The following is a 13,049-nucleotide window of genomic DNA, read 5'->3' on the forward strand; positions in this document are numbered from 1 at the left end:
CGCGCCATGGCTGCCGGAGCCCGCGGGCTGCCTCTGAGGCCATTTTCTGTTCTGTATTGATTGATTATACCCATATTTTTCATAGAATCATAGAACGCTTCAGGTTGGAAGGGACCTCAGAGGTCATCTAGTCCAACCCCCCTGCTCACGCAGGGTCACCTAGAGCACGTGGCACAGGGCTGTGTCCAAGCGGGTTTTAAAGATCTCCAAAGAAGGAGACTCCACAACCTCTCTGGGCAGCCTGTKCCAGGGCTCTGGCACCCTCACTGTTAAGAAATGTTTCCTTAAGTTCCTGTGGAGCTTTTGGTGCTTCAGCTCGTGGCCGTTTCCTCTAGTCCTGTCGCTGGTCACCACTGAAAAGAGGCCGGCCCCTCCTCCTCACTGCCTCCCTTGAGGTATTTATAGACACTGATCAGGTCCCCCCTCAGCCTTCTCTTCTCCAGGCTGAACAGGCCCAGCTCCCTCAGCCTTTGCTCATAGGGCAGATGTTCCAGGCCCCTGATCATCCTTGTAGCCCTGCGCTGGACTCTCTCCAGCAGCTCCACATCCCTCTTGTACTAGGGAGCCCAGAACTGGACACAGTCTCCAGATGTGGCCTCACCAGGGCTGTGTACAGGGGGACGATCACCTCCCTCGACCTGCTGGAGACGCTCTTCTTAATGCACCCCAGGATCCCATTTTAATTTATGTTTTTATATATAAGCTTTCCCATGCATAAATGAAAATACAGGTAGTCAATTGTGTGCATTGTCAGAAGGCACCCAATCAAATATGTGTGTTAAGCAAGGCAAACCAGGTGCAGGACAGGTGAATACTAAGTGGTATATTACCTTTCAGCATCAGAAGTTACAATTCTCTCAAAGATCTTCACCATCGTAAAGTTCATTAAAATAATGGTTCCAAGGGGCTCTGGCAAGATAGGAAGCACTAGTGCTGGGGTCTGCAAAGCAAACAAGGGGCCTTCACCCATGTCCGGCATGATACAGACTCTGAGAAGGCTCAGATTGACTCAAGGAGGTGTGTCTGCTGGTGTGGGACACTCTCTGCCTTTGAGACACAAGCAATAGCCCCAGGAAAATGTTGTGATCTTCCTTCAGTCAGAGGGTTGGTAATTTATTTCCAGGGCTTCCAGCGTTGGTCGTCAGGATGCCATTTTTGGAGGTCAATATAAAACTCAAGTGGTCACCATGTGGAGGTCCATGTAGGTGGAAGTCATGGAACCCACTGGCACTTTGTAAGGTAGCAATATCCTATGTCTGACCTCTACCCACTCTTTCAGCAAAGTTCAACAGTGGTGTCTTCAATCACTCCCTTCCTACCCTTCCTAAACAGGATGAAATTGCACTGAAGTGCAGAGAAAGGAGAAGCAGTATAGGAGCAGCACGGGAAGAAAAGAGGATAGTGTCCTTCCCTGGTCCTAAAATGAGAAAGGTATGAGGGAAAGGAAGAAAGGAGAGACAGGAGAGTCCTGGCATGCTAAAAACATGAAATATCAGTAAAAAGGGATGTCGCCAGCTTCCACTAAGCAATGGAGGAAGGAAACATGGAGTATGAGGACATGGAAACACTAAATTCCCAGCGCAAGGAAGGAAAGAATGGGAGGCACAGGACTGCAACTACTAGGAAGAGGAAATAGAGGAGTTAAAAGCCTGGCCACAAAGGGCTCCAGTTGGATGCAAATTGGATACTTTGAACTGAGGGTGAAAAGAGAGGGACCTTGAACAAGGCATGAAGGAAGGCAAAAAAGGAGGATGGGAAGTGCAAAGAGTTGGAAATGTGAGGAAAAGAGCTGTAGATGTGGGCAACCTGAGATGGAAAGCCATTTATCTTTCCTTATTTTGGAATGATATTTTATGTGTGAGTGTAATTCTTTTTGCCATATAAATACATATGGCTATTTATATCTTAACAGTGCAGTAGTTATCCCAACAGACTCTCAGTGAGATTGCATTCAGGGCACATTTCCCTGGCCCTGCTTGGTGTGTGTTGCCAGAGCAGCACCACTTGCATTACCAGCCACAGGAGACACACACTGTTACTGCATGATTTGCTCTTGGTGCTGAGCCAGTCCAGTGATGCCTGGGCTCCAAACAAGAGCTGCAAGGGATTTGGCTGGAAAATCAACAAATTCCTGGGAGCTACTGGAACTTGGCATCCGTAGTGCTGGGCAGACATAGGCAGGCAGCTGGGTCAGTGTACGCTGGCTGAGAAGATGACACAAAATCACTTTAGTACCTTCCTAGTGAGTTCTGCATCACGCTCATCGTTAGCAATCGTGGGCCTGTGTCTTGCTGCATTCTGCCAGGAAAGGATAAGTCATAGGATCTTAGCAGCATAAAAACACAAACCCAGGAGGGTCCAGAAGAGACTCTCTAGTCCAGTGGCTTGACTTTGTCCAACTGAAGAAGCTATTCTTGCACCAAACAACTGTTTTAAAGCATAACTGACCTTTTGTTAGATTTTCCCTGATATCCAAGTCAGACCTGGTTGGCTTCACTTTTGACCTGATTCCTCATTCCGTTGCATTAGTGGCACTGGAAATAATTATCTACCATCTAATACCATCTAATTCCTTCCTTAATTCTTTTCTAGACTAAATATATGTCTTAGCCTTCCTTCAGAGGTCGTGTTTGCCAGCTCTTGGTCAATTTTTTTTTGCTTCTGCTCTGGATTCTGCTGATCAAAATGGAACCCAATTTGCCAACTTAAGACCCTACTTCCATGTCTTATATGTAGCAGCACATCCCAGAATGAAATGTCTCCTTTGATACACCATCAGACTTTGAGTTCATCTGTAGTTTGTGACTGATCCTAACCCTGAAACCTCTTGATGTTTTTCTGCCTTTCACATTTAATACCTGAGCATTTGTTCACTTTTTCTTATGTATAATACTTTTGCCTTTTCTTCCTTGTGTTTCATTGGTTCAAATCAGATATTTCTCCATCAAATAAAAACATTTTTAAACATGATTAGGTCTCCTGCATTTCTTAAAACCCTCCTCAAACAAGTTTACCTTCCTCACATTAATTTAGACCAAAAAATAATAGTCATAATTCAAAACATCAATATAAATATTGAATAGAACAAGCTGCACTGAGCTCCAGCTTACAATGCCCACTCACTTTGAACCCCAAAACACCAATAATGGTACTTTGACAGCAGTTTTACAAGCAGTGCATCCACCTTCTGAGCATTAATCAAAGCTGTTTTTTGTTTTGCGTATGAGCAGCTGGAATTGCATCAAGAAATAGGCTATCTTCCCAGTTTCTCTGTGTACCAGATCAGTAAACACCTAAAAATAGGTGTAGCAGGTATGATTTGTTCTGGTCACATCCAAAATGACTTTCTCCAGCACTTTAATACCTAGCTGGTGCTTTAAATGTTTAGCCTGGTGTCTCAGGCTGCTTGGTGTGTTGTTTTCCCTTTGCCTCTTTTTAAATACCGGTAGTTTCTAAAGCCAGTTATTATGTACAAGCTCCTCTAAGGCTCTGGGACCTCTTGCTCCTCCAGGAGCATCTGAAGATGATCACTAATAGTTAACAATTGCCATGGGAACTTTCTTAAGTTGTGAACTGGATTCACCTCACCCGGCTAACCAGAACACTTCTGACATCTGAATGTTCTTCAGCCTGCCCTTTCTCCATCCTGGCCTGTGCTTCTCATCCCGCGTTAAAATTAATTGCTCCAAAGATCTGATCACAATTAACCTTGAGACAGTAAAGCTTTCAGCCTTTCCTATTTCATCACAGCACACAAAAGCTTTTTCCATCAAATTAAAAAGAAATACATAGCCTGCAGAGCACCACCCCTCAGTAAAGCATTATCATAATGCAGAGCCAGGCACTTTTTCTCTGTGTAGTGCAAAGGCAGTTGTGCTTTCCAGTGGTGCTCCTGGATTTGCTCTGTGATGATCCATTTTGGCTGCTGTTCCATGACCTCCCAGTGTCTCCACATCCACACTTTTACAGACAGACACTCACAAGGCAGGACACACCACTTGCCATGTGAAGGAGAGTTTTGGCAGCACGTCAGCCTAAACCCATTCAGACAGGCCACCAAACCCACATTTTGTTTCATAAAAAGATAAGAGTTCGCTCATGATACATGTATCATCTTCATACATATATATCCTCCACTTGCAAGAAGTGCAAGGAGTGGTAGGGAAAGGCCACTGTCCAAAATGCAAAYGTCATTAGCCTTCCAAGATCTTTTGACATGAATGCCTCAAATCTTTTCCAGAGACCTTTCAGGCAACATTTGCTCTTTCTCTTCACTCTCACCAACCTTCTTGCCTTTGGACACCAAAGCTCATTCAGAGAGGAGCTACTGTCTTTTCCAGTTATTTTTTGCCCGTCGTCAAATACTGGACTGTCTTACTCCTTTTATTCCCTGCCTCCGATCAATCCCACCTCAAGCCAATGGTTTTTGCATCTCTGCAAATCCATCCCTTGTTTGTTAGGCCATGGTTTAATAACAGATTACACCTAGGTTTAGGATTTTGTGCTAGATCAGAAGGACTGCAACACAGCACTGACCCGGCACTAACTTCCTCAGCAAATGTGATCAGAAGCACTTGATAGGTGAGTTTTGTACTGGCTAGCTTTATGCCAGATCAGGTGTCTTCCTGTAACCAGCATGAACTTAGCTTAAAAACATAAAGGCAGGCTAACCYCTATATCATGTGAATTAACCTGTTGAAAAAAAAAAAAAGCAGATTAGTAGCAGATTACAAAACTAAAGATTAGTTTTGTACTTCTGGATGATTTGATCTTCATAACTGTAATATAATAATAATAAAACAGTTTTATTTGCTTCAGCAGTTATCTTTTGTGGAACAAAAATGAGCAAAACCAGAGCTTCAGAGTTGCCCTCAGACCTTTCCATGTCCCTAGTGGCCTTCTGAATCCTTCTCGTGGTGTCCRTACCGAAGGAATCCTTTTCTTTTCTTCTCTGTCTTCTGAGCTCCATGAGCTCATCAGTTAAAATAAACAGTTAAGGATCATTTTTGTAAAAATCCAGTACTATCCTAGCTAAGGCCAGATTACTGGTAAATTCTGTTATGTTTGATTTTACATTTRCAAGCTGGAAGTCTGTTTCCTTTTAATACATTCAGCACTGTATGTTCCCATCTAGGTGATGAAGCACATCGAGAGTGTTCCTCCTTCAAGCTTTTGCTCCTGAAGCTAGTCAAGCAAGCTACCCTGCACATGAAGGTCAATGAAATTGTACTTACTTGTGTGCAATTTTTCCTTTCTGCTGCCTGTTGTATCTCCTTGAGTTTCTATTTATTCCTCCACAGCACAGGCCAGGAAAGGAATGGTGGATTCTCACACATCATGGGCAGCAGGGAAGGAAAAAGCAACACCAAGTCACCATTATTCTCTCTGTCCTGCAAAAAGGAGAGCTACGAAGAAACAAAACTTGCCTGTAACACAGTGATCGTAATGGCCAGTTTGGGATAGGAAGAGGGAAGAGCTACTTTCCCCAGCAGAGCACTTGTTTTTTCTCTGCTTGGTCCATGGCACAGTATCACACTGGGCTGCATACGTAGAAGTTGAATCTAGATCTGCCAGGAGACAGAAGAAGCACCTGTGTCATGCCACCTTCTTCTAGCGGAGCTCACAGCTCCTTAACAACCTCATGTAGCCTCTGTCCATAACGTCACACAACAGACAGCCAGTCAGCACAGGAGACACATCATGAGTTCAGGCTCTGTATACCAGCTCCCAAGAGCTGATGGACAGGATTCATCCTATCCGATGGAAATATCTGCATCAGATGAAAATATCTGCTCTTCACCTTGGTTTCACCTTAAGGCAATGGAAAGAAATTAGCAGTCAGAGCAGGGAACATTCCCATCCAAATTTAGACATCTGAAATAGCGCAGATGACTCACACCCGGAATGCACTTATTTTTCTCCGCACGCTGTAGAGAGAGCTGGTGTGACTACAGATGTCTGCGTGAGAACCTGTCACACCTCCATGGAGAGGTCTCCACGCCAGCGCTGACGTACGTGCCCTCATTGCAGCCAGCAGAGCTGCCGAAGTTAGGAGGTAGTGGGAGGCCAAACCAGCCGTGCCCAGGGGCTCACATGGAGGCACCTAGTGCCCTTTGAGGCGCCTTAGGACTTAAAAAACATTTGGCAGTTTTACCACACTGTCCTCTATGCAAGTGTTGCCCAAAAATGTATGATTTGACCTCAGCTAGGCAAAACATCCACCAGGCTTCCAGTAAACTGTACAGGCAGTCGCTTAAAGCAGGTTGGACCATCTCCTATTCAGAGGCTGGCAATGAAGTCAGGATMTATGAAGGTGGAAAACAGCCAGTAATACCACAATCAGTACCTAATTCAAACCTTTGAAAATCAGTTCAGGATAACTAAGGGTAAAAACAAATCACTAAACCCACAAATGCGGGGAACTGCCCAGTTCAGTATGCCCGTTGACTATTTCCCCTCTCTACTTCTTACTTGAAATGGTACTTTCTCCTATTCTAGGCTAATATCTTCATTAATATTGATTACTAGTATGCTTAACTTTTATTTCTTTTCATTTTCATAACATTCCTAGCAATAAACCTAGCCTGCTTAATCATTATCATACTCCTTAAGATCTTATAACATTTCTCAACAGCTGTAAAATTTTCATCTTATTCCTCTCTGTAGTCTTATGATAAATAATTTCTCCCTGCCTGCTCCCTATTAAAAAGGCATTTCTGTGAAAGCTTTTGTTTGTAAGCTTCAATCACATGTATACATTACCTCTTTGAACAGCAGAGAGGGTTCTTTATTTTGTCTATATCCCATCTGACCATAAAGAGGTACAAGAAGCAAAAAGGTAAAGAGAACAGGAAGGAAAAGACAGCCAGTAGGGAAAGACAAAAAGTGTTATGTAAGCATAAATATAAACCAAGCAGCATGCACCCAGCACAACAGCTCCCAAGGAGGCTATAGGATAGTTAGGACATGGCTGATGTTTTTTGGAAACTTTCAGTCTTCATCACTGCTGTGTGATTTATTGATACGTGATTGATACGTGTAAAACAGGCATGGCATCAGTGTGGACTGAGAAAACACAATAGAATGATCTGAARTGCTAAAGTACCATTTAAATTCAGATCAAACAGAGTCACTTCCAAATAAAYAGAGATGGACATGTACCGTAAATATTCTCCTCTATGATAAGAGGTGATTTAGTGGTCATTAGATGATTAGGTGATTTCATTGCAACTGGTGAACTAGCAACTGAGTGTAACAAAATATATGAGCTGTTCTGTGTGTCCTGGGAATAAGAAAGGCTGTTTTCCTGTGGTATCTCCTATTGSTATCTCAAGCCTGTAGTACCTAAAAAAGGACAAGTTCTGATCAAAGCTCTTTTCCTGGAGTTAGGATTTCATACAGTCGCTCTACAGTATGATTCTTTTTGATGTATAGTAATAGATGAGTTCACACTGCAGCCTTGCCCTCAGCAGAGACCAAGAGAAACCTTTGTTCAATACTCACCTACCTCTTGAAGCGTGTTTAGAAACTCCAAGACCTTCTGGCACATCCATCTGAAACTGGCTAACAGGTTTGGGAGTTGCTAGCCAGATAYACACCGCATGATCACATAAGCCTTGTTCTGCAAGTGATGCTGAGCATAGAAGCAGTGGCCACTAAACTGACGTGGATACAACTAACAGATAACATGTTGCAGGTGGCATCTGGAACAGAGGAATGGGCCCTGTTAAGAAAGGCCAAATATAAAGTTAACAAAAGCACCGGAGCAGGTGTCCCCAGTGCCAGGAAATGAGCCCCAGTGCAGCTTGGTTCAAGCAAACTCAGGCTCTACTTCATTCAGTTTACAAGGTCACTGCCAGACAACACTAGCTTCTCATGTATTAGCAACCTAGATGTTTCAGTTTAGTTTAAAATCATGAGGCAAATTGGTCTCATGGGTTAGATTTCATCTTCCTTTTACTCTATAAAGTAAAAAACTGTCCAAACCTAAATGAGATTCATCTTAACTAATGCCATAAATGTGGGATTTTTTAGGAATTGATTTTAAATAGTTTATGATTTAAAAAAAAAAAAAAAAAGCAAATCAATATCTAAGATGACACAATGTAGAATCATATAATARAAGTTTATCATACAATTCCTTTGCCGGTCTGACTAGATGGAAAAGGAGGAAAACCTTTAAGAAGAAGAGTGAGGACACTTTAGGCACCTCTGTCCCAAAGAGTAAATCGAAAAAAGATGTTATAACTAAGAGATAATTGCAAAGTCAACATAGCGGCATTGCATTGCATATGCATATATGTTGCATATTCAACATATGCATTCATGCTTTTGCCGTGCAAGCCTGAGAAATCCAGGATTTTTCTTCCTATTTCTGAGAGTTAAGACATAACCACAAAACCAACATGCTAAGGCAATCATCTACATCAAGGTCAATAACAATCTTCTCTGCCTATTCAGTTGTGGATATTTAGAAGAGACTTTATCTAAATAATGTACAAGTTGCTACATTAGATTTTGTTGTCTAGAGAAGAGAAGCAGTGCTGGTAGAGTGGCAGGAAATGGAATTAAATAAATCAAACACACATACATAAATAGGGAAGGTATTTTGTAGTAAGAAAGTTAGTATTTTGCATTTTCAGATCTTCTTTCATCTCAAAGTGTACCAAGAACCCAGTGAACTGAATGTATCACTCGGTCTCCCTCTCCATTACAATCATACTAAAGGATGAAGCTGGGTGAGGAACAAAGCTGGATTTGTGGCTCTTCCCATATGTAATAAACCATTTCTTCACTAGATGGCACCCGTCTACTCCTGTGAATCAGGGTTCAGCGTGGCAAAAAAAAAACCCAAAAGCTTCCTTTTCAGAGAACATAAAATTTTTCTTTATGTGGAAGGCTTTTACTGCTTCTCCACCCCGTGCATTACACTCATTTTTAAGTGTACTTTTAAGGGTGAAGTCTCACATCACCACAAACATGTACTTCAACTACCCTGAAATAAGCATAAATCTAAAATTTACATACTGTGACAAATCCTCAGCAGGTACAAATGGATTTAGCATCACTAAAGTTAATTGATGCCAGGTGAAGATCTGCACCTGCAGTTTAGATGCTGGCCTGCAGAGCACAGCTTGGCTTGTTTTCTTTTTCTTAATTCCAAGGCACAATAATTGAACTAATTTGAGCAGGCTTCTCACATTTTGTGCATTGGTAATAGACTTAAAATCAGTGTGTGGTTCTTTGTCATAAATTCAAATGATCTTTTCACAAAGTAGAGAAGCAAGTTGCCTGAAGACATCAAAGCTGTGAAATCGGGTGTTCAGTACATCAGCAGTTGCAGTGAAGATYGTGGTAACCCTGATACAAGCAGAAGCAAATTATTGCTCCACTCCAGCATTTTATGTTCAGTTGCCTCTTGTTGCCGCTAGATGATAGTGTGGTAAYACGTGTGTTACTCAGCTGCAAGCCAGACCTCCCCTTTCTGAATTCTTGGCAGAATTCACATTTTTATATGTGAAGAATGTACAGAAAGGCATCGATGCTACACAGCTAGCCTTTGAATAGGAGTGTTTAATTATATCCCCAGTGGCTTCCATACATTAATGAATAGTGCATGGTATTATTTGGCCGTGGATCCAAACTGGGCTTTATTTAGATAAAGACGTAATGGTAGATTGGTCTCCTCCCCCTGCTTTTGTAGACACCCATCCAGAGCTGTAGTGAGACATTTCATTGCAAAGGGCAGGATAATTTTGTTTCCCTCTGAAGAAGACCACGAATGGCTCGAGGTAACATTTGCACTCCACCTCAGGGGCATCCTGCTCGCTGTCAGTTCTGCCCATCTGCTTTTTGCTTCTCTCACCCTTTCCATTTCACGCTCTCTCTCTTGAGAGGGCTCCCTTCCTTCCTCATTCAGTTGAAGAGCTCCCGGCTAGAAGGAGCCATGCATCCAGAAAAACACGTTGAGCACAGAACTACCCTTCCCTCTACAAACCCTTTCTCCCCCAGTTCACAAAGCTTGTTCTCACCTAGCAGAACACAATTAAAAACAAACTGTTCTTTCTGCAAGCTCTCCTGTAAATAGTCAAAATCTGACGTTTCATGCCTTTTTTTTTTCCTAAGCAAATCTTAAGAATTTGGTTTCTCTTTACCTGCCTCTCCCCAGCCATCACGGGGCTCCCCAGCATAGGCAGGAGGCTGGCTCCAGCCCTGCACACTACCTTTCACTTCAGGTGGTTTCAGAGATACAGGCATTGCCATCTCTCTGAGTGGAAACAAAACCTCTTGCTTCACCATCKATGGTTGCGTACGTGGATTTATTGGTACACCAAGGTAAGCCAAAAATTGACAAACAGCTGCACCTAAGAGAGACTGATCTGTGCACAAACTCATGCTCATATGTGCACAGATAAGTGAGCAGCAGGACGCCTGAGAATCAAGGCTTATGAGGAGGTTGTCCAAATAGAGGTAAAGGAGAGAGTTAAGCATCATCAAAGGCTGGAATGTCCCCTAGCATAGGATTTAATTCAGCCACCAGCACTACAAGGCACTGAGCCTTCCTTCAGAACTAGACCTGGATTTAGATCTTGGGGAAAACCTGGTATTTACATTTTCCTGAAGATTTTGCTACTCGGACATCTCTTTGTTTCGATTCAGGATGAAAATATGCTTTTAAGATTTGCATATTTAAAACACTCATATTAGTTCTATATTATTTAATAATTGTATATTTAATAGTGCATAAACTGCTTGTTACAAGGCATAATTGTTAAATGAGTCATTTATGTAATCAGTAAGAATATCTTCCACATAATGTTGATTAAAATATCAACATTGTTAATGCTTTGTATTCTGATTATTTGCTTTTTTATTGCTTTGCTTTCAGAGTATCTCCAGTTTATAGTGTCATAGAAGTCCCAAAAGGAGAAACTGGTTCAAGTGCCAAACTCCTTCATTACTGCAAACAAGAGCACCCTCAGAAAGATAACTTGTTTCAACTGGAAAAAAAGACATGAAGAATAAAGTAAAGATTTCCAGTGTTATATTGAATGCTATTACTTGACAAGATTACTGACCCTTTATAGGTCAAAATGAAGTTTCAGACCTCAGAAATGAAATTCTGAAACACTCCAAAAGGAAACACCTTGGAAGATGTTCACTTCAGAAATTTTTGCCATTGTGAACCTTCACTGCATTTGAAACTATAAAATTGTTTTTATTCATCTTATCATCTTGTTTCATTTTTCATTAGAAACTGTAACTAAAATATTCAACCATCTTCCTTTTTTTTTTTTTTTTTTAAATGCATATTTGAACTAGGATTTCCTGAGCTTATTCTTCTAAGAGGTACTCCGTTTTCATGGAGTCCTGCAGGGACATAGCTGGGCTTTTCCCAGCCAGGGAGCAGTAAGAAAGCAGCAGAACCAAATTCCTCTGAAAGCAGTGGAAATCTTACAGACAGGCCTTGTTCCCCCTGCCCAAATGGTGAATTAAGGACTGTGGCAACCGAGGACATCAAGGGCTCTGACAGTATCTCTAGCTTCTTTTCTATCGCATATTTCAAGAATTGCAAAAACATACACTAGAGACCACGAAAACTGGAGGAAGGAAGTGGGTTTTTTTTTTGTTGCCTTTATTTTTCATCATAAATTCTATAGAAATTCAGACTGCTTAAAAGCTGTAGRTATTATGGCAATCTTTATAAATGTGGAGTGAGTTCCATACAGTTAAAATAGGAGCACCTAAAAAAGTATTCGGTACCTAAAAAAATTTCTCACTTTCTTAAAAGGAATATGAAAAGGTCTCTTTTCATTTTTCTGGAGAAATCAAACTATTGTATCCAAGACTTCCAAAAACTGGATGAAAAATAAACAGTTAACAACTTAGGCACTTACACAACGAGGGAGCTCCAGACATCTGGAACTCAAGTGTGGACAATTCTAATACACCTGCAGTGATTTGACAAAAGTATATCGAAGATTTAAAGGCTTTCTGARGATTTCCATAGCAGAGAGGTGGCAAGAAACAACCATGATATATACAAATTGCTCTATCAGAACACTCAGCCCCTGCAAATTCTGTAAAGCATCTTTGAATATTAGTATAGAACCATATCCACATTATTGTTAGATATCAATACAGAATTTGAAGAAAGCTTTACATACATAAATCATATCCACCTTCTTAAAAAAATAAAYGAAACAACACAAAAAAAAGTAAAGCAATCTACGGACTATCTATTTCTTATACTCTAAGAAACTATTACTCTAGTCCTGGGCTGATATTCAATTTTATAGGAACGTGATATTGATGTTCAAAATTCATAGTAAATATATATATACAGGGTTCAAATTCACAGAGTAAATATATCAAGCAAAGCAATCTACCTTTTCTAGTATATAATAATAGTATCGTGTCACATACTGTTAGGATGTGGATATGAACRAAATTGTATGGTCACTGATTATTCATATACCATGACACTACACAGTAGATATGAGTTGGTCTTGCTTTGCTGAAAGGAAACATCTGGAAGCACATGCCAGATCCATTCTGCATATTGTAGACTTACTTCCCATACTCATCTTGCACACAGTTTGATTGCTAATTTATACAAAGGATCTTTCCTCCTTAAAGATCACCTTAAAACACTGTGCAGAGTAGTCCTGAAAACCAGTCAGTCTTGGATTTTGCGGTCTATGCCTAAGATCAGGTTGAAATGATGTGCAGCCATCTCTTAGAAAGCTCCAAAGTAATCCATCATTTCYTTTGTGAAATTATGAGTATTTTAAAATATATATCACATTTTCAATTACATGCAATTGTAAATTGGGTACATAAATTATTTGTGCAAAGTGCTGAGGGAACTGGCCGAGGTTATTGCTCAGCCTCTCTCCATCATCTTTGAGAGGTCCTGGAGAGCAGGGGAGGTGCCCGAGGACTGGAAGAGAGCCAACGTCACTCCAGTCTTCAAAAAGGGCAAGAGGGAGGAGCCGGGCAATTACAGGCCGGTCAGCCTCACCTCTGTCCCTGGAAAGGTGATGGAG

Source organism: Nothoprocta perdicaria, unplaced genomic scaffold (assembly GCF_003342845.1).
Source record: "Nothoprocta perdicaria isolate Ctin4 unplaced genomic scaffold, notPer1 scaffold_19, whole genome shotgun sequence".
Taxonomy (NCBI): Eukaryota; Metazoa; Chordata; class Aves; order Tinamiformes; family Tinamidae; genus Nothoprocta; species Nothoprocta perdicaria.